The sequence below is a fragment of the Trachypithecus francoisi genome, unplaced genomic scaffold (assembly GCF_009764315.1).
Source record: "Trachypithecus francoisi isolate TF-2019V2 unplaced genomic scaffold, Tfra_2.0 Lachesis_group10, whole genome shotgun sequence".
Classification (NCBI taxonomy): Eukaryota; Metazoa; Chordata; class Mammalia; order Primates; family Cercopithecidae; genus Trachypithecus; species Trachypithecus francoisi.
Genome location: NW_022681455.1, coordinates 16776937 through 16802409, shown reverse-complemented (window position 1 = coordinate 16802409; position 25473 = coordinate 16776937). Strand labels below are relative to the sequence as shown.

The 25473-nt window shown below is 42.4% G+C and overlaps 1 protein-coding gene across 7 annotated transcripts in view; it reads left to right on the top strand.

The window, feature by feature from the left end:
- ATXN1 (ataxin 1) overlaps window positions 1–25473 on the top strand; it is a 465758-nt gene that overhangs the window by 153232 nt on the left and 287053 nt on the right. For 6 of the 7 annotated variants that reach the window (XM_033216313.1, XM_033216310.1, XM_033216309.1 and 3 more), the window contains one exon: window positions 22655–22782. The gene's annotated coding sequence lies outside the window, so the exon portion shown is untranslated. Of the gene's footprint in view, window positions 1–6517; window positions 6621–22654; window positions 22783–25473 lie in introns of those variants that run through there. The other variant, XM_033216311.1, reaches the window with a different exon arrangement.

Sequence of the window (25473 nt, the reverse complement as noted above, 5' to 3'; positions counted from 1 at the left end):
GACTAGTTTACAGCAGAGCTGGGCTTATATAACAGGGCTATCTGGCCGGACACAGTGGCTCACACCTGTAATCCCAGCACTTTGGGAGGCCTTGGCGGGCGGATCACGTGAGGTCAAGAGTTTTAAACCAGCCTGACCATCATGGTGAAACCCCGTCTCTACTAAGAATACAAAACATTAGCCAGGCGTGGTGGTGCTTGCCTGTAATCCCAGCTACTCGGGAGGCTGAGGCAGGAGAATCGCTTGAACCCGGGAGGCAGAGGTTGCAGTGAGCCAAGATCTCACCATTGTACTCCAGCCTGGGTAATAAGAGCAAAACTCCATCTCAAAAACAAACAAATAAACACACACACACACAGAAAACTCGTGGAACTGTATACTTTCCCCCCAAATTCAATTTAGGGCCGGGCGCGGTGGCTCACGCTTATAATCCCAGCACTTTGGGAGGCCAAGGCGGGGTGGATCACGAGGTCAGGAGATCGAGACCATCCTGGCTAACACAGCAAAACTCCATCTCTACTAAAAATACAAAAAATTAGCTGTGTTTGGTGGCAGGCGCCTGTAGCCCCAGCTACTCGGGAGGCTGAGGCAGGACAATCACTTGAACCCAGGAGGCGGGAGTCACAGTGAACTGAGATCGGGCCATTGCACTCCAGCCTGGGTGACAGAGCAAGACTCTGTCTCAAAAACAAACAAACAAAAACAGGTCTGCCCATTATCCCCTGCACGGCTCCAGAGCTATTATTCTTAAGATCCTCTGTACTTTGGATCTTAAGATAACATTAGATTTCATAGTATCCATGAAATAACTTAGACCTGGTCTTGGAAATACCTTTCACCATCCAGGTACCCATCACATGTGTTCACAGGTAAGGCGTTCTTAGCAGCACTATGTAAGGAGACATAGTAAAGAAATATTGATTGAATACTGAATATTGATTGAGCTTCGGTGCTGTGCTAGGTATTCTAAATATAGAACCTTATCCATAACTTTTTGAGTTAATTATCATTCTTTTCATTTGTTTGTTTTCGAGACAGGGTCTCACTCTGTTGCCCAGGCTGGAGTGCAGTGGTGTGATCATACCTCACAGCAGCCTTGAACTCCTGGGTTCAAGCGATCCCCCTACCTCATCCTCCTGAGTATCTGGACTATACGCACGTGCCACCACACCTGGCTAATTTTTTAAACATTATTTGTAAAGTTAGGGTCTCACATGTTTCCCAGACTGGTCTTGAACTCCTGGGCTCAAGTGATCCTCCCATCTCAGCCTCCCAAAGTGCCAGGATTATAGGCATGAGACACTACACCTGGTCAGTATCATTATCTTGGCCATTTTATGATTAAGGGAATATAGACCTGGCAAGTTTCTATAGCTTGTTCCAGATCACATAGCTAGTAAGCTTTGAGGCTCATCCTAGGGTCACTGCTTGAATAACCTGCATTTTTCTACTGTACCGCATGTATTCTCCTGCTAATTTTCTTACTGAGAGAGATGGTAGTTCTTCTAAGTATCGTATCATCCAAAAGTTGCTTAACCAAGAGCTCCAGCATCTGAATTCCTGAGCATACCTCTTTCCCCATGCATCATACCTGTTTCCCATTCTCTTTGAATAATTCTGAATTGTGAGCAAATGTTCTTACAAAATAAAGAAGAGAGTATGTACCTGCTGCATTGTCTTAATGCAGAGGATCTTAAGAATAGCTCTGGAGCCATGCAGGGATCATGGGCAGCCCTGTTATATAAGCCCAGCCCTTTTGTAAACTAGTCCTCTTGTGGCCTTGGGAAAGTCATACCCTCTCTAAGCCTCGGTGTCTATATCTGTGAAGTGAAAGGGTTAGTGAAAGGGATCTCCCCAAGGTCCATTCTAGCTTCCAAGTTCTGCAATTACACGCATCATAAAATAGGGAGCCTGAACATATAAAGGAGAATTTAGTGTTGTCATAAAATGTAACTTGTACAAGTGAGTCAATTGGATACATAGTTCATGATCCACTAAACTGATACTGTGCTGCATAGTAATTGGGCATTAGTGGAAGCAGTTCACGTAAAAGACTGTAATTTGTATTACGTTTACACCATTACAACACTGTTTATTGTTCCTCAGTCCTTGATTTGTTTTCTAATGTCTCTAGTTAGTGTGTTTAACACTTTCTCTTGATATGATATAGACTGCATACATGTGCATGGAATATAATTCACATATCTAACATGAAAACATCTGACTGTCACATCTAACAGTCAGGCTTCCCTGTTTTCCTCTTTTCCAAAATCCAGGTGTGGTCAGCTGGGTGCAGTGGCTTAAGTGTGTATTTCCAGCACTTTGGGAGGCCAAAGTGGGAGGATTGTTGGGGGCAGGAGTTTGAGACTAGCCTGGGCAACATAGTGAGGCCTCATCTCTACATTTTTTTTTTTAATCAGCCAGGCATGGTGATGTGTGCCTGTGGCCCTGGCTACTCAGAAGGCTGAAGTGAGAGGATCACCTGGTCCCAGGAGGCTGAGACTGCAGTGAGCTGTAATTGTATCACCGCACTCTAGCCTGGGCAACAAAGCAAGACCCTGTCTAAAAAAAAAAGAAGAAGAGAAACAAAATCCAGTTGTCTGAAGCACTGAGACATTTTCTTTATTTCTTTTAATTTTGTTTTCTTTTTTTTAAAATCCAGGGTCTCTCTCTGTCACCCAGGCTGGAGAGCAGTGGTACAATTGTGGTTTATTGTAGCCTCAAAGTCCTGGACTCAAGCAATGGTCCTCTCACCTCAGTCGATCGAGTAGCTGGAGCTAAGGTGTGCACCACATGCCAGGATCATTTTTGTATTTTTTTTAGAGACAGAGTTTCGCTATGTTGCCCAGGCTTTTCTTGAATTCCTGGGCTCAAGTGATCTTCCCGCCTTGGCCTTCCAGAGTGCTGAGGTTGCAGGTATGTGCCGTGTGCCTGGCCTGTTCCTCTTTATCTCTTTGTATTGAGAGGTTCTTGAGAAGCATTTCCATCTGCTTCCCATCGTTTTCTCCCATGTGCAGACTGGGTTAAGAGACCTTGAGGAATCCTCTCTTTATGAAGCCTTATCCATGAGAGGACAAGATGAGGAGACCCTTGGTTTGCAGACTCAGCTTTCACAGTCATTCCCATTAGTTGCCACCACTTCTAGGAGAGATTGTTTCACTTGATGCTGACCTGGAAAATCCTGGTAGAGATACAGGAACTCATAGGACTTGGCCCCCACACCCTCATGCCAGTAAGCGTGACGGAGAGGTGCCCCTCTGCATGAGGTGCTGCACAGTGCCTTCGTGAATCTTCTGTCACTGTCTTCATCCCCACCCCAGCCTGCGCACCTCTTCCCCTGTACTCCACAGCCACCAGGCCAGTTTCGCCCCGTGGACCATTTCCCCCACTTCACCTGCTGTGCCTCACCTACTTCCTCCTGTCTGTTCTGGTGAAGCCTCCCGCGTCTTTTCTTGTGGTATGCCCTTTTCTGCCTCTCTAAACTTCTGCCAGTGTTTTTGTATTTGACTTTTGAAATTCGACTCAGACCTCCACATGAGGCCTGAGTCAACTCTAGCTTTTGGTGAGCTCACACCATTTATGGTGGGGGCCTGCCTGGTCAATTGCTCATCTTAAAACCTGCCTTTCCTTATGGAACTGTGTTTTCAATGAGGTTCTGACTGCGAAGCACTCAAGGCTGTGTACACTCAACTGTTGGGCTGTTGGAGGTCTCCCCATGAGAACTTTATTACAGAATGGATTATGGAGCCTGGAAAGGGAAGGTGGCCCAGTGAGGAATGGTACTGCATTCTCAGTCTCTGGGAGACCTGAGGCAGGGGAGCAGAAGGAGAGGAGGGAGGAGTGAGAAAGGCTTGTTAAAGGCTCTTGGAAGGAGAAGAGCCAGGGGAAAGGAGAATGGTAACTGGGAAATGGGCTAACCTCAGACCTGCCTTTAGGGGACGCCTGACTCGAGGGCCCAAGACCTCAAGCTCTCAGAAACTGGTAAGAATTATGCTCTCCCAGATCCCAGTGAGGTGACCGTAGGTAACAGGACTAGCAGAGGTGGCTGGGTTAATCCCAGTCGACTGCGTTTATCTTTTATTTTATCGGCACCTAGAAAGTATGGTGCTCCTTCTGAGAGGACTCTTTAACATTGCAGTGGGCCAATCACTTTATATCACTATCTCATAATTATTATATTACATGACATTATATTATGATAATTCCTGTTTTGTAAGTGAGTAACTGAAGTTCCGTTACATAGCCTGTCCATGGTCACAGTGGAACACGAACCCAGTTTGTGATGTCAAAGCATTTCCATCTTTATGGCAAGCCTACATAGGAATCAAAAGAAGCTTGTAAAAGTAGGAGAAGTTACCTTATCCTCTTTCCCCATTCAGAATTTGGGATGCGGCCAGGCGCAGTGGCTCACGCCTGTAATCCCAGCATTTTGGGAGGCCGAAGTGGGCAGATCATGACATCAAGAGATCGAGACCATCCAGGCCAACATGGTGAAACCCTGTCTGGACCAAAAATGCAAAAATTAGCCGGGTGTGGTGGCGCGCGCCTGTAGTCCCAGATACTTGGGAGGCTGAGACAAGAGACGTGCTTGAACCCAGGAGGCGAAGGTTGCAGAGAGCCAAGATCATGCCACTGCACTCCAGCCTGGGCCACAGAGCGAGACTCCATCTAAAAAAGAAAAAGTGTGGCTGCTCACTGATGTTAGAAATTAAAAGAAAGTAAAGTGTTTGATGCTTCAATTAAAAAAAGTAAAAGCTTAAAAAATTAAAAGCTTTAAAGTATGGATTTTTTTGAGGGGGGAGCAAAAACAGTGACTGAAGTGTATTCATATTGAAACACTGTGGTGTTCCAGTAGTGTTCCAGTTGACAGGGCAGGGGTGGGAAGGAATTACAGAGTAGAAACCCCTGGGGCCCAATGGGGAGGCACCTAGAGGGGCCTAAGGGGAAGGATCCCACAGATAGACTTTACTTTCTTTATGATTTTGCCAAGGACAACTCTGCTTATCTTTCCTCTGGGACCAGTAAAATAGCTGTTGGGGGCAGATGCTTTGCTTATGCTTAGTACACAAAGGACAGCTTATATGGGGGCAATATTAATTTTCTTGAGTCCTTTGGCATGCATTCTGAAAACTCTAAGATTTATGATTTGAGAACCCTGACCCTAAAATACATGAGAATTTTCTTCTTGCAGAATAGATTACACTTGCACAAAATCTTCTACTTGCATTTCTCCTCTGGATTGTTGAAACAAATAGATTTTTTTTTTAAATGGAGTCTCATTCTGTCACCCAGGCTGGAGTGCAGTGGTACAATCTTGGCTCACTGCAAGCTCTGCTTCCCGGGTTCACGCCATTCTCCTGCCTCAGCCTCCCGAGTAGCTGGGACAACAGACACCCATCACCACACCCAACTAATTTTTTTTGTATTTTTTTGTAGATACGGGGTTTCACCGTGTTAGCCAGGATAGTATCGATCTCTTGACCTCATGATCTGCCCACCTTGGCCTCCCAAAGTGCTGGGATTATAGGCATGAGCCACCGTACCCAGCCGAAATAAATAGTTTTTAAGTGTCTGGCTGGCTCTCAGATTGCATCCTGTTAGAAAGTCAGAATAGAAAATAGATGTATTTAGCAGTGTTGGAAGAATAAACTCAAAGTCCCTGGGAAATCCTGGACCCCACCTCTTATCAAGTATCCAGCAGGAACCTTCTTCGTTACTATTGTTATAATACATTCTAGCACCAGTAATTTGTTCCGTGTATCTCATTAGAGTGAAGATAGCAACACACTTAAATAAGAATTTCATTTTTCAGTTTTAGCTTTTGATGCAGGCTAAATGCTCTGTGTCACATAACTTAGACTTCCTACCTGCCTCATACACTGATACCCTATTTTGGAATTACACATGAATTTAACACTGACACGTTGGGACATGCTTTCTATGAAATAACTTAGATCTCGTCTTGGACACACCTTTTACCAGCTAGGTACCCATCACATAGCTTAGTGGGTGATGGTGGGGTCCTTTTTATTTGACTAACTGTATAATTTCAGGAGCAAGCCTGACTTTGTTATGCCTCCTTCATCTTACCTCCCCTAGCCTAGATAACATGCCTTCCAAGTTGTATTGAGAGTACTCAGGGCCGGGCGCGGTGGCTCAAGCCTGTAATCCCAGCACTTTGGGAGGCCGAGACGGGCGGATCACGAGGTCAGGAGATCGAGACCATCCTGGCTAACACGGTGAAACCCCGTCTCTACTAAAAAAAACAAAAAACTAGCCGGGCGAAGTGGCGGGCGCCTGTAGTCCCAGCTACTCAGGAGGCTGAGGCAGGAGAATGGCGTAAACCCGGGAGGCGGAGCTTGCAGTGAGCTGAGATCCGGCCACTGCACTCCAGCCCAGGTGACAGAGGGAGAATTCATCTCAAAAAAAAAAAAAAAAAAAAACAGAGTACTCAGGAAGACAACTGCAACAGGCAACCAGCTCTAACAACTGGGTCATTTTCTAAGAATCAAAGGAATGACTTGAGTTTCTAGTTCTGGCTTTGGCTTGCCAGACATTTACCTTGCCCCAGCCTGTGCATTTCGGGATGATTGAAGTTGCTGCCTAATCATAACTTATAGGTGATTAAACTTGTAAAGTATTTTGAGGCTGTTTCATTCATTTATTCCAAATAAACATTTGTTGTTGAATGGGTAGTGACTTTGATTTTAAAACACTATACAGACATAAAATATTGGCAGCTTGTAGATAGCAATTTTTTAATTTGCTCTCCTTAAGGAATTTCATTACCAAACCCTCATGAATCTTGAACCTTAGAAGAATAATCCTTTCCTTTGTTGGAGTTTTAAATTTAGAATAATCAGACAATAGTGAAGCATTCTGTTCAAAGCATTCCTTTTAGGCTACCCATTTATTATACGCTGCTCTTAAGAAGAGATGAATTTGATTAGCATTGAACATTCAGTGTTTTTGCATAGCTAATATCAGGGAGAAATTTTCAAAAAAAAGTTATGCCTGCTATTTAACATTATTATACAGTCAACTTTTAATTATCTGTATTAATGGAATGTAATCAGTGATGTGTATGCTCCAGAATCATTTCCTTTTACTTTGAGAAGCACTGTATTGGTTTGTGGTTTTGCTTAGATAGTATTGAAATTGTGCCATATGTGTGCACATAGCTCATCTTAGGCAGGAAGTAGCCCAGAAGCATACTGGGGCCTGGGGAGAGGTCAACTGGAATTTTTAAACTTACTACAGATACATGTATAATGGGTGACCCCAAGATTATTCATGTTAATTATTACATAAAAAATAATGGCCAAGAATTATATAATGGCAGCTGTGTAAGAAAAAAGACTCAATGAACCACATGCGAGATTTCCATGTAGGACACACATTGTTTCCCACCTTTCCATTTTGGAATTTCCTAAAAGTGAAACACTCTCATGACACTACAGCAGTGAACGCTGTTAGATTAGTGATCCTCCAAATGCATCTTGCTGGCACTCCAAATAGTCCTCTTGGAGGAACAGAAGGGCTGATGTCTTGACATGTTAATGTTTCTAGATAATGTCACCTTTAGGTGTGATAGCTGTTACTGTTTATAATTTTTTAAAATAACCCTCTTGTTCCCATTCATTCAAGTTAAACTTTATCTTTTTTTTTTGAGACAGAGTCTCACTCTGTCACCAGGCTGGAGTGCAGTGGCGCAATCTCCGCTCCCTGCAACCTCTGACTCCCTGGTTCAGGCTGTTCTCCCGCCTCACCCTCCTGAGTAGCTGGGATTACAGGCACACACCACCATACCCAGCTAATTTTTGTATTTTTAGTAGAGACGGGGTTTCACCATGTTGGCCAGGATGGTCTCGATCTGACCTCATGATCCACTGGCCTTGGCTTCCCAAAGTGCTGGGATTACAGGCATGAGCCACCACGCCCGGCCTAAGCTTGTTTTTTTAATGAATAACAATGATAGAAGGAAATCTTTGGAGGGTTTATCTTCTGCGTAGGGGCCTTTCGAATTTCAAAAGTCTTTTCAGTGCACAAATCTGTTTTTGTATCAGGCTGCTGCTATAGGGCCTGTCCCTTCCTACCATTTTTAGTCCTCTGTGGCCTGTTCACGTGAGTGAGCGGTGAGATTTCTTGGTTCATACCTTGGAAGGCAATGATGACTGACTCTTTAGAGTGAGGTGAAGAAAGAATGATCCCTGGGTGTGGAGGTACTAACGCGTAGGAAGAGAAAACATCTTTGGTGACACCATTGGGTGTCAGACCAGTTTTTGGCCAGTTGGCAGGAAAGTCTGCAACTCAGTGGGGTCTGGCAGAGCACCGGGAAGTTGGAAGCTGCATTAGTTCCTTCTGCTGGCATGTCCCTCTGTCATCTGGCCATAGCCTCATCTGCTCCTACTACCTTGCAGGTGCCCCTGGGGTACAGCTGTCCAGATGCACCTGAACCCTTCATCTTTTCAGCTGGACACCAAGCCAGGAAAAGGAGAGGTGTGGCTTTTTGATGGGGGCCACTTTCTATGTCAGCAGCCTTGCCAGTGAACACTGCAAAAAAGTGTCTCAGCCTGCAGCCTTTTTGTGCACTGGAGTAGAGCTCCCCTCACGACATTTGTGAAACAGATTCTGTCGTGGGACCCAGGCGTCCTTTCCTCCTGCCACCCCTGCTCCAGCTTGCTGGCCTTCTTATCATTCCACACTGGGAAGCCAGCGTCCTTGAGTTGTCTTCACTTCTTTTGACATGCTGTGTAGACAGAGAGGGGAAAACCAGTGTCTGAGTGGCTGCTGTGGGTGTGGTCTGGGCCGTGTAGTTTTATATATGTAACAACCTTCTGAGACAAGTATTAGTGACTCCTTTTACAGCGGATGAACTTGAGGGTCAAGCCAGTAAATAATTTCCCCAAAGTGATAGAGCTGGAAAGTGGTGAAGTTAGGATCAATACTCCGCTTTGATTTTAAAATATGCATATGCATATATTTTGGAGATCTGAATATACCACTTCCAAAGTAGCATATTATACTGAAATTTCAAAAGAGAAAGCATCTTTAAACAAAAGGAAATACTCTTGATTATGGAGTTTCAGGTATCAGTGCCTTGCCAGAGGGCTGCGATCTTAAAAGCATGTCTCATTGGCAACCTGTTCCAGCAGGGCGTGACGAGCTATCTAGCATGCATGAAGGCATCATTCATGTTTTGAAAAACGTCTTCACCATTTATTCTTTTAATTTTTTGTTTTAACTTTTTTATATTTATAGGCAATAATTATGTATATTTATGGGGTACAGTGTGATGTTTTTATAATGCATACATTATAGAAAGATTCAATCAAGCTAGTTAATATATTCATCACTTTACCAGTTTATCATTTTTTGTGTGTGTAAGAACATTAAAAATCTGTGTTAGCAATTTACTTCATTCTTAATGGCAAACTCAGTTTCTTTTTTTTTTTTTTTAAATTCCAGACTGCTGGCTTCTCCTTCCAGCACAGTTTAGAACTCATCTGCCTTTCTTTGCTGTCCCTGGCCAGAGATGTGTGCACTCCTTGTCTCCTAATAAAACTTTAGCCTATGCTAGGAGCCATGGATTTGGCAGCACTGCATTTAACATTTAGGAATATGCTTCTCCTTACATCAAGAATAGTTTTAGGCCGGCACAGTGGCTCATGCCTGTAATCCCAGCACTTTGGGAGGCCGAGGTGGGTGGATCACCTGAGGTCAGGAGTTCGAGACCAGCCTGACCAACATGGTGAAACCCCCGTCTCGACTGAAAGTACAAAAAAAAGCCAAGCGTGGTGTCATGTGCCTGTAAGCCCAGCTACCCTGGAGGCAGAGGCAGGAGAATCGCCAGAATCTGAGAGGCGGAGGCTGCAGTGAGCCAAGATTGCGCTACTGCACTCCAGCCTGGGGGACAGAGCAAGACTCTGTCTCAAAAAAAAAAAAGGAAATAAATTTATGCTGCTTGTTGAGGACCAGCAGTATTCTCAACCATGTGAGGAATTCTTTTAGTATTATTATTATTATTATACTTTTAAGTTCTAGGGTACATGTGTACAACGTGCAGGTTTGTTACATATGTATACATGTGCCATGTTGGTGTGCTGCACCCATTAACTCGTTATTTACATTAGGTATATCTCCTAATGCTATCCCTCCCGCCTCCCCCCACCCCACAACAGGCCCTGGTGTGTGATGTTCCCCTTCCTGTGTCCAAGTGTTCTCATTGTTCAATTCCCACCTATGAGTGGGAACATGCGGTGTTTAGTTTTTTGTCCTTGTGATAGTTTACTGAGAATGATGGTTTCCAGCTTCATCCACGTCCCTACAAAGGACATGAACTCATCCTTTCTTATGGCTGCATGGTATTCCATGGTGTATATGTGCCACATTTTCTTAATCCAGTCTATCCTTGTTGGACATTTGGGTTGGTTCCAAGTCTTTGCTATTGTGAATAGTGTCGCAATAAACATACGTGTGCATGTGTCTTTACAGCAGCATGATTTATAATCCTTTGGGTATATGCCCAGTAATGGGATGGCTGGGTCAAATGGTATTTCTAGTTCTTGCTCCTTGAGGAATCACCACACTGTCTCCCACAATGGTTGAGCATGAATGTTCTTCCATTTGTTTGTGTCCTCTTTAATTTTGTTGAGCAATGGTTTGTAGTTCTCCTTGAAGAGGTCCTTTACATCCCTTGTAAGTTGGATTCCTAGGTATTTTATTCTCTTTGAAGCAATTGTGAATGGGAGTTCACTTATGATTTGGCTCTCTGTTTGTTACTGGTGTATAAGAATGCTTGTGATTTTTGCACATTGATTTTATATCCTGAGACTTTGCTGAAGTTGCTTATCAGCTTAAGGAGGTTTTGGGCTGAGACGATGGGGTTTTCTAAATATACAATCATGTCATCTGCAAACAGGGACAATTTGACTTCTTCTTTTCCTAATTGAATATCCTTTATTTCTTTCTCCTGCCTGATTGACCTGGCCAGAACTTCCAACACTATGTTGAATAGGGGTGGTGAGAGAGGGCATCCCTGTCAGGTGAGGCATTCTTTGAACATGTGAAGCAGCATTTTCCTGGATGGGCATTTCTGCCATAATTGTGGCCAGAAAAAGGTGTGGTCCACACATGCCCGACAGGGACAAGGGGCAAGGGTGAGCATGTACCTCCGTCTTATACCCCGGAGATTCTTGCGACTGACGAAGTTCCCTTACAAAGCCCAAAGGAATTCTCCTGCTTCCACGGGAGGTGTTTATAACCTCTAATTTGCTCGCCATCCTTCCAGTAGAAGGAGTAGGAGCTGAAGCCCCTGGGAGACTGCGGCAGAGCCAGAGCGGGCTGGTGACCCAGAGCAGTGGCACTCCCCTCTGAGTGCATGAGGCAGATGGAGCAGGAGGGGGATGCAGGTGGGGCACCCTGCGCCCTGCAGGTGAGTGCACAGCCAGCGAAACACCCAGTCAGGGAGCAGGAAGGCTGTCCCTGTGGCAGTAGGTAAAGGAGAGAGTTGCTGAGATGAATATGTGGGTGGGTGCTTCAGCTTGTTTCAACAGCTCCTGTGCCCGATTTTATAATAAATGTTGAGCTTCTTTGTGTTCTGTGCCTGTTGGTGGAAGCCATGGCCCTTGATGAAGATTTCTTCTTATACCGATCTTGCCTTTGGAAAGGGCCCCCCTTTGATAAATGCTGCTGTAGTATTTGATGCAGCCTCCATGAGGTGCTTTGGGTGGGAAGTGGATTCTGACCTCATTTCCCAGAGGAATTTAAAGTGGAGGGGAAGGACTAATTAGTCCCTCATTAAGGACTTACAATGAAGTACAGTATTTCTCCTGAAAGGATAATCTAAGTCATTGGATAAAATGCCCAACACACTTTTAACATAACATAGGAATCCAAAGTCATTTTTAAATAAAAGATTTTTGTAGTTGTGGAGAATGACTATGTTTTAATGGGATCTTTACATATCAGCATTACAAAGGGCTCCTTTAAAATGTGATGATTTTAATGTTTTTGCTGGGGTTTCACCTGAGGTTCCAAATACATATTTCCCTATCATATTTGCAGGCATCCAGCACCTGATTTTAGATGTGCAAATCAGCTCACTTTGTTTACCAGGCTTTGGATAGGAGAGAAAAGGAGGTCTGAGTCTGGGCATGGTGGCCACACCTGTTATCCAGCACTTAGGGAGGCCAAGATGAGAGGATTGCTTGAGGCCAGGAGTTCAGGATCAGCCATGGCAAGATAGAGACCTTGTCTTTACAAAAAATAAGTAAAAATTAGCCAAGCATGGAGGTGTGCACCTGTAGTTCCGGCTCCTCTGGAGGCTGAGGCAGGAGGATTGCTTGAGCCCAGGAGTTAGAGGCTGCAGTGAGCTATGATTGTGCCATTGCACAGCCTGGGTGACAGAGTGAGATTCAGTCTCTAAAAAAATGAAAAACAACAAAAAAGAGAGCTCCAAAAGCTTCGCTGATGAAGAAGGAAAATCTCTCACTCCTTTTTAACACTGCCTGGCTGGGTTCCAGCTCACTAGCTTAAAACGAGAAGGCACCACCAGTGTGATTAAAATAAGGCCCTACTTAATTAAAACAGTGTGAGAATTTAATAAGAGGCATAAGACTTCACTGATAGTCACCAAAAAATCTCAAAAAGATTACTTAACAGACACTAATAGCATATTTTGCTTGTTTTACTTTGTGTCAACATTCCATTTTCCAGAGACATCCTTTGTAACAGGTGAAAGCCTCTCATTCCTCCCTTTCTCCTCACTGCCTGCCTTTCAGCCATGTCCTTGCTTTTTGGAGTTAACCAGTAAGAAAGAGACCATAATGGAGAAAGAACACACTGACCGTGTTTCACAGACTATTGCCCTGGTCTCCACTACTTGTGTTAAAGAAGGTAGATTAGTTCCCCTCCAGATTAATTTCAGCGTCAGCGGTGGTGTTTTCCTGCCACTTCTTAACATCTGAACAATACCACATTCTGTCCATTTTATTGTTGCCTCTTCCCTGTATTTGCCAATTCTATACTCATGCCCAAACAGATCTATAGGTATATGTAGGAGGATGATGAAGAACTGGCCAATTCGTAGCTCACCTTTTGAGCCAGTACTGAAGATTTAAGAGTCTTAAGCTCTGACCTTAGTCTTTTGGAGAGGAAAGAATCATTTTCCTTGAAGCCTAAGTCTGGCAAAATCTAATTACAAAGTTTTTCGATTTTGCTATTTTAAAATAAAAGCTAAGCCTTCCCCCCATCTATTTCAGCCCTCTCTTCCTCTGCTTCTAATAGTGAAGGAAATAAAGAAGTCTCTCAATTTCACAAGCTTGAGGTACTTACATTTGTACGTGATTTCCTGTTCTAAGTGGGTGGTTTTGGCCCCTGGCACTTTATGTACACTAGGGCATTTTTGTATACTTTTGGTACTCACCTTAAGAATTGAATGACTAGGTCATGGGGAGTCTTCAAATTATTCACCCTTAGTCCAATCTAAATCATTAGTTAATGCCATGTTTGAAGATGGTAAAGTAACCATCATCTTAGGAAATAACTCTTGTTTGTTATGCTTAGTGCTGAACAAAGTATAAACTCACCAATGTGTGAGAGAGGGACAGGATGCTTATTTCTTTATGGATATTTAGAATTCGAGCCTATAGGCCGGGCACGGTGGCTCACACCTGTAATCCCAGCACTTTGGGAGGCCGAGGCAGGCAGATCACGAGGTCAAGACATCCAGACCATCCTGGCCAACATGGTGAAACCTCGTCTCTACTAAAAATACAAAAATTAGGTGGGGGTGATGTTGCACACCTATAGTCCCAGATACTTGGGAGGCTGAGGCAGGAGAATCACTTGAACCCAGGAGGTGGAGGCTGCAGCGAGCCAGGATTGTGCCACAGAACTCCAGCCTGGTGACAGAGTGAGACTCCGTTTCAAAAAAATTTTTTTAAAAAGGAATATCAGCCTGTAAAGTAGAAACACCAACTTTAGCACAAATAGATCTCTTTCTTGATTCTAAAATGGTTTATCAATTTTTAAAAATGGTGGGGTGCAGTGCTGGTGAGAGTGTTGGTTGATGTAGTCATTTTGGAAAAGAATTTGGCACTATTGTGTAACAGCAAATATTCATAGACCCATTCCTAGGCAATAACCCAGGGAAACTTATGCGGATGGATATTGTTCCTAATGGACACAGCATTGTTTCCAATAGAAAAAAAAAAGGAAGCTGAAAGCACTTTAAAGGTCATCAATAACATATATGTATATTAGTCTAATATATAACCATTAGACTAATATGTATATTAATTAGATTAATATATATTAGTTTCTATCCCTGTAGACTAATATGTTAGTCTAATATATAATTAATATGTATAATAATTTGACTAATATGTATATTAGCTTCTATCTCTATAGACATATATTAGTCTAATATGTAATAATTAGACTAATATGTATAACAATTTTAGCAATATGTGTATTAGCTTCTATCTCTCCAGACTAATATATATATTAGTCTATAGAGAACCTTTTTATATATATATACACACACACATACACACGTACATACATACATATATATAATTTTTTTTCTTCACAGAATGGAATATTATACAGCAGTGAATGTGAAGGAACTATGGTAACTACCTGCAACAACATGGCTAAATCTTAGAAACAATATTGTGTGAAAAAAACTAGTCACAGAAGACTATATACAGTATGATAGTATTATAAAGTTTAAAATCAAGCACAATTAAACCATGTATTTTAGAGAGTGATAGATAGAAAATTTAAGATAATGGTTACCCCTGGAGAGAAGGCAGGAGGATGGCTTAGGGAAATAGCAAACAGGTAGATGCATCAAAATACCCCTAAATGTCTAGTTCTCACATAGGGTGGTTGGTGTGTGGGTGTTCATTTTATTATTATGCTTCACAGGTTATGTACATGTTAATGCTTTCTTTTGTAGGTTACAAACATTGCATGATAGAAATATTTTTAAAGTGATAGCATAAGTCAGAATTATTGCTTGTTTTTTCCATCTCTATTTCCTAACAGTCTCTTTTCATAGTCCCCAGGGAGGGGGCTTGAGATCACACAGGAGTAATTAGAAGGTCTGCTTCTGACAGTGTCACTCCTTGAGTGGTAGAGGTTTTAGTGGGAGGCTGACAGTAACTACTGAGTCGAACTGAGAGGTGAAACCAGCTGGACTTCCTGGGTCCAGTGGGGACTTGGAGAACTTTTCTGTCTTAACAAGAGGATTGTAAAACGCACCAATCAGTTTTCTGCAGCTAGCAAGAGGTGTGTAAAATGCACCAATCAGCGCTCTGTAAAAATGCACCAGTCAGTGCTCTGTAGCTAGCAAGAGGTTTGTAAAATGCACCAATCGGTGCTCTGTAAAAATGCACCAATCAGTGCTCTGTAGCTAGCAAGAGATTTGTAAAAAGTACCAATCAGCACTCTGTAAAATGGACCAATCCAGCGCTCTGTAAAGTGGACCAATCAGTGCTCAGCAAAATGGACCATTCAGCAGGATTGTAGAAGTAACCAATCATGGGGAGGATTGAGAAAAGGGCATTCTGATAGGACAGAAACTGGGAGGGGACAAATAAGGGAATAAACGCTGCCCCACCCCCACCCCCTCCCGCAGCAGCCACCAGCGGCAACCTAACCTGCTCAGGTTCTCTTCCAGCTGTGGAAGCTTTGTTCTTTAGCTTTTCACAATAAATTTTGCTGCTGCTCACTCTTTGAGTCCATGCCATCTTTTAGAGCTGTAACACTCACGGAGAAGGTCCACAGCTCCATTCTTGAAGTCAGCGAGACCAGGAACCCACCAGAAGGAACCAACTCCAGACACAGAATCAGCTAGGAGATGTGGGAGCTTTCTGTATAGCGCTTCCTACCAAAAGCCTAGAAAATCTTGGGGTGTGGAGGAAAGAAAATCCATCAAATAAAGGTTTGGTGATCTCTTGGAAAACCCATATTCATTGTCCCAACAGTCACTAATACTTCTGACTGTGGGCCTGGGTGGGATATTATGAGAAACCTGTTCGTTTGCTGCCCACCCTTCTCTTCTTAGCAGCACTTGGCCTTCTGAAGTGAGGCAGGAGTCCCGCATGTGCGTGATGATGTAATATGTTAAAGCAGCCAGGCACACTGTCACCGGCTCAAAGGTTCAGTCTTGAAAAATTAAAGGCGGGTATGTTAGAAATAAGCCCATGTGGGAATAAGAATGACAGTGGAAGTGGAAAATGTAAGTTGGGACTGATGTTCTGCTGTTTTGAGTACTGAAATTCTCTGCTGCTGGGATTCATCACTGAAGTGCTGGCCAGTACTGGGTGGGGTGGGCAGAGTTCCCTCGGGAATCGTGGCTTATTCTGCAACAGCTGAGCAGAATAATGAGTGACAGGCTGGTGGTGGGGAGGTTGAGTCTTACTCCGAATTTCCATTAAATGAGTGCATGGAATCAATACCTAACTGAACGTTTGTCTTTAGAACACCCAGGGGCCCCTGGGGAATTTGGTATTTTCAGACTAATTCTCAGACAGGAAAATGTGCAGCATGACTATTTTTTAAAATAGTTTCAACATCTTTTATGTAATGCTGATGCATCTGGAAGTGAAAACACTAAGAGTTTCATTTCACTAAAAAATGGATTTTTTTTTGGCTTTAACCTTTAACTTGAAATCACAATTAGTGGCCTTTTTACCATAGTCAAAGTGTGTGTAAATCACCCACACATCAAACCAGTATTTACTGAGTGTATATTCTGTGCAAAGAACTGTGCAAGTTGTTATGAAAAATAAAAAGACCTCGTTGGATCCCCTAAGGAGCTCATAGTCTGGAAAGGGAGACAGATCATTACACAGCAGGAAAAATACAATATGTGTGGGAACATGTCACAAAGGAAGTGACATCGAGCTGAATCTTAAAGGAAGAGCAATGCTTGAATGAGTGAGGACATCCCTGATTGAAGGACCAGCATAACGAATGAAAATTTTGCCTTATATTACTAATATTCCATCAGATGTTATGACACAAACATAAGCATCATGATAATGAAATTAATAGTGAATTTGAATAAAAATGATCAAATTAAGACTTTTTTGGCTTTGTCTATTCTACCGTCTCATTTTAATTATGTTGCAAAGAACCATATACTTACGGTAAACTGGTCAGTAGCTGTGGCCAGGGAATAGAATCATAATTCAATTTAAAAGGAGTTTAATATGCTCTTGGTAAATGGATAGGTTACAGCTGGGCACAGTAGTTCACACCTGTAGCCCCAGCACTTTGGGAGGCTTAGATGGGAAGATTGCTAAAGACCAGTAGTTTGAGTACAGCCTGGGCAACACAGCAAGACCCTGTCTCTACTAAAAAATTAAAAAAATAGGTGCAGTGGCTCACGCCTGTAATCCCAGCACTTTGGGAGGCCAAGGTGGGCGGATCACCTGAGGTCGGGAGTTTGAGACGAGCATGACCAACATGGAGAAACCCCATCTCTACTAAAAATACAAAATTAGCCAGGCATGGTGGCATATGCTTGTAATCCCAGCTACTTGGGAGGCTGAGGCAGGAGAATCGCTTGAACCCGGGAGGCGGAGGTTACGGTGAGCAGAGATTGCACCATTGCACCCCAGCCTGGGCAACAAGAGTGAAACTACACCTCAAAAAATAAAAATAAAAATTAGGCATGGTGGCATGTGCCTGTAGTCTCAGCTACTCAGGAGGCTGAGGTGGGAGGATCACTGAGCCGGAGAGGTTGAGGCTGAAGTGAGCTATCATCACACCACTGCATTCCAACCTGGGAAACGGAATGAGAACTTGTCTCAAAAAAAGAAAAAAAAAGAATGTTATGAATTTAGTATTTTTATACTTCCCCTATAACTCTAGTATCTCTGAGGAAAAGCCTCAATCAGAAATATGATTTGCTCTGGGGTTTTATCTTTTATCAGTGATAAATGGAATCGAGAATAGAAATCTCAAAATGTAATAATGATAGTACTTTATATTTCAGTATAACTTAATATAGAAAACACTAATATACATTATTTAAATTTGGCCAATATGCAAGAGAAAAGCAACATAGGGCAGAATTGTAAGTTGCTTCGTAAAATAACTATTACCAGTTCATTCTGTTCAACTATGTACTGGTAGCATTTGTAAACAATTCATTCTTTTTTTTTCCCCAAAATGCATTACAAAATACTGTTGCCTCTGTTTTCCTATTTGCAGTCTATTTCATTAAATTTCTGCAATTCTAAATTAGAATAGCATCTAATAGACCACATATGAAACGTACTTGCTATTAATTCAGACATTTTATGGCATATTCATTAGTCAAATCCTTAGTATTTATTTATGAAGTCACATTACTCTGTCCAGTAATTAACAGAAGTGGATGAATATGTATCTCTAACTTGCTTTTTTTAGCAAAAGAAATAGTTTATAGTAAGTATAATTATGTCAGCTGAATGTTTACAGCACTTGAACGGCAATGTGTGTTGTTTCTGTCATTTAGATTTCATAGATAATTTTTGTACAGAAATGCTTTGCTGTTGATGCTTTGGTACCTCCACACATATATCACAGATTAGCGAGACAATCCTTTGTCCTTCAGCTGTGACGAATAAGACTCTTCTTTATCCTTGATTTTCTGAGCTCCTTTCTAGCCATTTTATGTCCTTACACAGGTGCTAATGCTAATTAATTCTTTAATATGAAAAATGCTGGCAAATAAAACTGCTGCATTTTATCCATGAGTTGTAAATTCAGCTTAGTTGCCCTAACAATAATGATAGTGATAATGGCTGTACAATTAATATTTATGGAGTGCTTCCAGTATACTGAGTTCTGTGCTAAACATTTTACTTATGTAGCTTAGTTCACTCTCATCACAACCCTGTGAGGTAGGTGTTATTAGCCCATTTCACAGATGAATTTGTAATCATTATGCCTAACCACACTTCATGATAATATTCTCTATTAATCGTACATTTCAAATGCCCAGCTCTGGAACTTTGCAGTATGAAACGTGTGTATGTGTGTGATGTATATATAATATATAAGTGTGTATATATATAATATATAAATGTAGATGTATAATACGTGTGTGTGTATACACATTTATTCATTTTGTTAATTCAACCAATATTTATTAACAATTTATGTGCCAGGCTGCTGTACGAAACTCTGGGGTACCGTGATGAGGGGATACCTCTTTCTTGCCTTTAAGGGACTTAGGTTGTAGTGGGAGAGAGGGACTTGGTTAAGGAACAAGTACAGGAAAATATAATTGCTTTAATAGGGATACGTACAGGGGTTGTAGAAAAATGAAGGGAAAGGACCCCCGCTTCCCAGAAGGTGTCAGGGAATTCTTCACAGAAAAGCGGCCCCAGCCCTGAGACTTGAAGACTGAGTGAGTTTGAAAAGATGTGTGGGGGGTACTGAAGAGAGAAGGGTGTAGAGATGAGGGAAACAAGTTGGGGTCAGGGAGGTACAGGGAGGGACTTGGAGGTGCTGAGGGTCAAGTGCAGCGAGAGGAGAGACCCGCCTGGCTGGGATCAGAGCTCAAGGAGCCTTGCATGTTATCCAAAGGAATGTAGATGTCATACTCTGTGTGCTGGAAAATGATCTACAAATGAATCCAGTCAACACTAGGTAAATCAGTATGATTAAGGGATGACCATCCTTTCTTCCCACCTTCCTCCCTCCCTTTCTCCCTCCCTCCTTCTTTGGCTCATTTATTCACTCAGCAGATTTTACTGAGTGCCCGTAATGTGCAAAGCTCTCCATTGAATCCCGAAGATGAAACGAGGGGTAAGAGTGGACACAGTTCTCCCTTTCTGGAGTTTATTGATTCGTGGGGGAAAACAAGCATTAATCAATGAATCAACCAAAAAATGTAAAAATTACAAAATGACGACTATAACCAGGGAGGGTCATTCCATACAAGTGTGTCACAGGAGGTAGTGACCAGGCTGGGGAAGTCAGGAAGGCTCCCTTGAGAAGAGGACTGAGCTGAGAGCTGAAGGAGAAAAGAATACAAGGTCGTTTGATAGAAGGGGTGGGTGATTTGAGGAGAAGTCTTAGCAAGGAGGAAGTCATGTGCAAAGGCTTTAAGGCCTGGGAAAGCAAGGTCCTTTTAAGGAATTGAAAGAAAGCCAACCAAGCTGTAGTGCAAGTTGGAAGAGAATGCAGGGGCTGGACCACACCAGGTTTTTGGGGCCATGTTTAGAAATGGAAAGCCACTGCAGTGCCTTAGGCAGGAACTAAGGAAGGCAGTGGGGTGGCAGGGTGGACATGGGGAGACAAGTTAGGGGGCCAGGGAAAGAGTCCAGATGAGCCAGCATGGTGCAGAGGAGGAGCGGAGGGAGTTGAGGAGTATGGCTGCATGGTTGAATATGGGTCATAATTTGGGAGAGAAAGACGTCAGAGTGATGTTGGTGCCATCGCTGAGCTAGGGAACATGGGGGAGGGCAGAATCTATTCTGCTTAGATTTCCAGAAAACGTTAGGGGATAGATGGGGATGACATCACAGTAGAATTTAAGCTCAAGGTTGGCCTTGAAAAATCAGTAGGAATTTTCTTTTCTTTTCTTTTTTTTTTTTTTTAAAGACAGAGTTCCATTGTTGACACCCAGGCTGTAGTGCAATGGCACAATCTTGGCTCACTGCAACCTCTGCCTCCCGGGTTCAAGCGATTCTTCTGCCTCAGTCTCACGAGTAGCTGGGACTATAGGCGCCCACTGCCACGCCTGGCTAGTTTTTGTATTTTTTTTTTTTTTTTTTTTAGTAGAGACGGGATTTCACCATGTTGGCCAGGCTGGTCTTGAACTCCTGACCTCAGTTGATCCTCCCACCTTGGCCTCCCAAAGTGCTGGATTTACAGGCGTGAGACACCATGTCCAGCTGAAAAATGAGTAGGAATTTTCTAAATGGCAAGGAGGGGCAAGGCCTGTTAATCAAAGGGAGTGTCATATGCAAAGGCAGAGGCATAACCAAGATAGTGCAAAAAAATGCCTACGCATATACAAAAGGAGAGTTATTGTGGGACCCATACATAATTTTGTTGATTTCTTGATATGCTCATATCCATTTTGTGTTGCAGTGATTCTAAGATCTGTATTACTGTGTAGACTTTGTAAACAGGTAAGCGTGTTTAAGTATTTTTTTAAGATGTGGCTGTATTAGCTATAGAAATTCCTCTCTTCATTTTTGTATCTTTACTTTGGAATTCACACATGCCTTTTGATGTTATCATCTGACTTGTTTCTAATGAAATGTAGCCACTTAGGCAGGACGTGGATTTTAGGTTTCTGCTTAGTGTGTTGGCATCTGGATTTGGGATTACTTAGCATTTTTAATTTACTAAAATAACCATCAACTTACACTCAATTGAAATATGAACATGTTGGTTTTAGTTGAGCTTGGGAAATAAAATCAAAGTACAGCCAAAGCCAAAACAAATAATAGTAATTTTAAGACTTAGGTGACATAACCCTCTGGGGAAAATGAGGTGATATTGATTTGATACTTTTTTTTTTTTTTAAAGACAGAGTTTTGTTCTGTCACCAGGCTGGGGTGCAGTGGCGTGATCTCAGCTCACTGCAAATTCCGCCTCGCGGTTCTAGTGATTCTCCTGCCTCAGCCTCCCCAGTAGCTGGGATTACAGGCGTGCACCCCCATGCCTGGCTAAGTTTTGTATTTTTAGTAGAGACGGGATTTCACCATATTGGCCAGGATGGTCTCAATCTCCTGACCTCGTGATCCACCCACCTCAGCCTCCCAAAGTACTGGGATTACAGGCGTGAGCCACCACGCCCCACCCCAATATGTTTTAATACTAACTACAAAAGCGTTGATAGCAAGATCAGCTTTGAAGAGATGGTACAGTACTAGAATCCTAAGCATGACCTCTGTGAATGGTTGGCTTAAGTACTGGCTTTAACATCTATTGGCTGTATTTACTCTCAGTTTTCTTGTCAATAATGCAGAGGTAATCATGATTCCTGGCCACCTCACAGACTGCAATGGAGTGGGGCAATGTGTGTAAAACCCTTAGCCCAGGGCCCAGAACATAGTAAATGTTTAATCAATGTTCGTGATGACCTTGGCCATCACTGATACCATGTCTTAACTGAGTTATTAACAAAGAGGCGTGTGTAGTTTCAAAAGTGAAAGTCAGGCCAGAATGGTAAATACATGCACTGAATTTGCATAATTTTGTGGCTAGAAGGAGTCTTAGAGAAAGAGAGCATCAAATTCAGCATTGTTTCTGACATTTTCTGTGAAGAACTGACTGCTTTTTATTTCTTAGAAATCTTAGAATCATTAAGCAGAGAAGGAGGGGCAGGAACAGGGTTATTTTGATAGTGGTGTCCCTAAGGTGAGGAGATGGGGTGGGAAGCATCCCCTGGCCAGAACCCACTCATCTCTGGGTATAGGAACCTGCTGTGTCTCTGCCTGCTGAGTTTTTGACATTGTGATTTAAAAATCTTGTGTGTGTGTGTGTGTGTGCGTGCACGCTTGTGCGTGTGCATGTGTGTATGAGCGAGATTATGCAATATGATGTTTCCCGTTTCTGTGACATCAGCAAATGTGCATGAAGACCACAGAAGCTGCCTAACTCAGTGGGAATATTGTTTTTATAATTACAGGTCTAGGCATTTTACATTGAGATTCTCCACTGCCACCCTTTCTACTCAAGCAAAATCTTCGTGAAAAGATCCGCTGCAAGGAACTGATAGCTTATGCTTCTCCATTGTGATGAAAGCACATGGTACAGGTAAACATCTCCAAAATCTTTAAAGGAAAATAATTATCACTGAGTTGTAAAGTCCTCAAGATAGTGGTGGGGGTATATACATATCTGGTTACACAAACATACACACACAACATAAACATGTATCTATTCACGTAGACCCCATTTCTCCCTACTATCTCTTTTATAAAAATGGAACCCTTGCTTTTTTGTGGGAAAGGAAGTAACTTCTACTTATTTTGAGGTTATTAGTTAGGATAGATGACAAGGCATTGCTGATAATTCTGAAGGCAGTGTTTATAAATTCACCTAGAAAGACGAACATCAAATGGTAGTAGAGATTGTAGAAGTAGTAGAGATTATTAAGAGTATTGTTCCTCTTAACAATATAATTCTGAACATCTTTCATAGCAACAGATATTTTTCTACAGTGTAATTATTAATGATTGTATAGTATACCATTGAGTAAATATTCTTTTTTTTTTTTTTTTTTGAGACGGAGTCTCGCTCTGTCACCTAGGCTGGAGTGCAGTGGCCAGATCTCAGCTCACTGCAAGCTCCGCCTCCCGGGTTCACGCCATTCTCCTGCCTCAGCCTCCCGAGTAGCTGGGACTACAGGCGCCCGCCACCTCGCTCGGCTAGTTTTTTGTATTTTTAGTAGAGACGGGGTTTCACCGTGTTAGCCAGGATGGTCTCGATCAATATTCTAAAATTTATTTAATTTATATCCCTTCTAACTGAACAGTTAGTCGTTTCTAATTTTTTGCCTTTTTATTTTCTTGGATAGGGTCTCACTCTGTCACCCAGGCTGGAGTGCAGTGGCATGATTTTGGCTCACTGCAACCTCTGCCTCCAGGGCTCAAGTGACCCTCCCACCTCAGCCTCCCAAGTATTAATAGCTGGGATTACAGGTGCATGCCACCACACCTGGCTAACTTTTGTATTTTTTTTTTTTTTATAGTGAAGGGGCTTTGCCATGTTGCCCAGGCTGGTCTCAAACTCGTGACCTCAAGCAGTCCTCCCACTTCAGCCTCCCAAAGTGCTGGGATTACAGGCGTGAGCCACCATGCCCAGCCATTTTATTGCTTTAATGGTGCCAAAAATATTCTTATAGCTCTGTGTTAGTTCCCATTACAAATTATTTCCTTAGGCTAATTTCTTAGCAGCACACTGGTAAATGTAAGAGTTTTCAAGTTTTATGGCTTTTGGTAACTTGTTCCCAAATTACTTTCCAGTAAAGTCATACCAGTTTGTATTTCCAGAGGCAGTTTATGAGAGTGTCTACTTAATACAATTTTCCAATGCTGGGAATTTTGAAAACAAAAGGAGTTTTTGCTGACTGATTATGCAAAATGGTGTTTCCATGTATTTTGGGTTTTGGGGTGGGGGGGTCATTTGTAAGTAAATTGTACTGTTTTGTAGAACCTTCCTCCATTAGACAGTAGCATCCTTGAAACTTACCAGATTTCGACATTTCAGAAATAATATTAAATCCAGAAGGAGTGGAAGGGTCCTAGGGAATTTTAAGTTCTTCCTTTCTGGCCAAGTATTTTTAGACAACTATGAAATCACTAGATAGCAATCATTTTTCAGTGGAAAGCATAATGTTTCATTTCTTAAAAAGAGTAAAAAGGTATTTAATAAAAAAATCTTTATTAGACGTGTATCTGAAGTTATACTGCTCATTAGTTTAAAAATATGTATGTGCCTGTATATGTGTGTGTGTGTGTGTGTGTGTATATATATGTCCAATATCGGGAACATGATTAAATATAACTATGTTAGTGCCATATGATGGAAAAGCTGTAGCTCACAGTAGATAAGACTGCAAGCTTCAGGCTGCCTGGGCTCAAATTCCAGCTCTGCTGTTTTTTCGAAGTGTGACATTGGGCAAGTCACTTTGCATGTAAAATTCGGATAATAATAGTACCCTTCTTCCTTGGGTGTCGCTGCAAATAATATATATGAATGTTTAAAATCGTTAAAGCTCCTATTTCAGGAGTATTTAATCATCTGAGAAAATGATCAATATAGAAGTAAACAAATGTAACGTATTGGCATAAACCACAGTATAATCCTAATCTTGCAAAATTACTTTGCTTCTTTTTCCTCCCTCTTTTCATCCTCCTCTAGTATCTAAAAAAGGGTTTAGCATACTTCTGAATGGCTTTAATTTGTATTAGTGGAGTAATCCCAGTCCTGGAGAGACTGCCTGATTGAAGTCTTCAAGTCAGAGACCCATTTTTCACAGAGCTTTGAAACCATGGCTGTCTGGATCACCTGGCTGGGTGCACCCTTGGAGCAGCCGTTGGTTGAGAGCAGAGCTTCCTTCCCACCCGGGGCTGCCTAGCTCCTGTGGTACAGCAAGTGCCTTGGCCACAGAGAGAGTCCCTCACCGTCTGGCACCATATGTGAGTTGCCCTAGTTGGCTCATCTCTTTCCGTCATTACTAAATAAGCTTCATTTCACTAAGTAAATGAAAGAGAAGGTAGATGAAGAGACCCCTACACCCAGCTCTTAGGAAATGCATGCTTTATCCTACAGATGAAGGAAGGGGAAGACTATAGGGTTGTGAATCTCTTGACCCTTTGGCTCCATCGTAACGTTGAAAAGTGAAAGCAAAAGCGGTCAAAGAATCATTTAGCATGAAGGAGACAAACACAGAATGACTGTGTGTCTTCCGCCTCTGCCTTTCACTGGTTACCCTGCAATGAG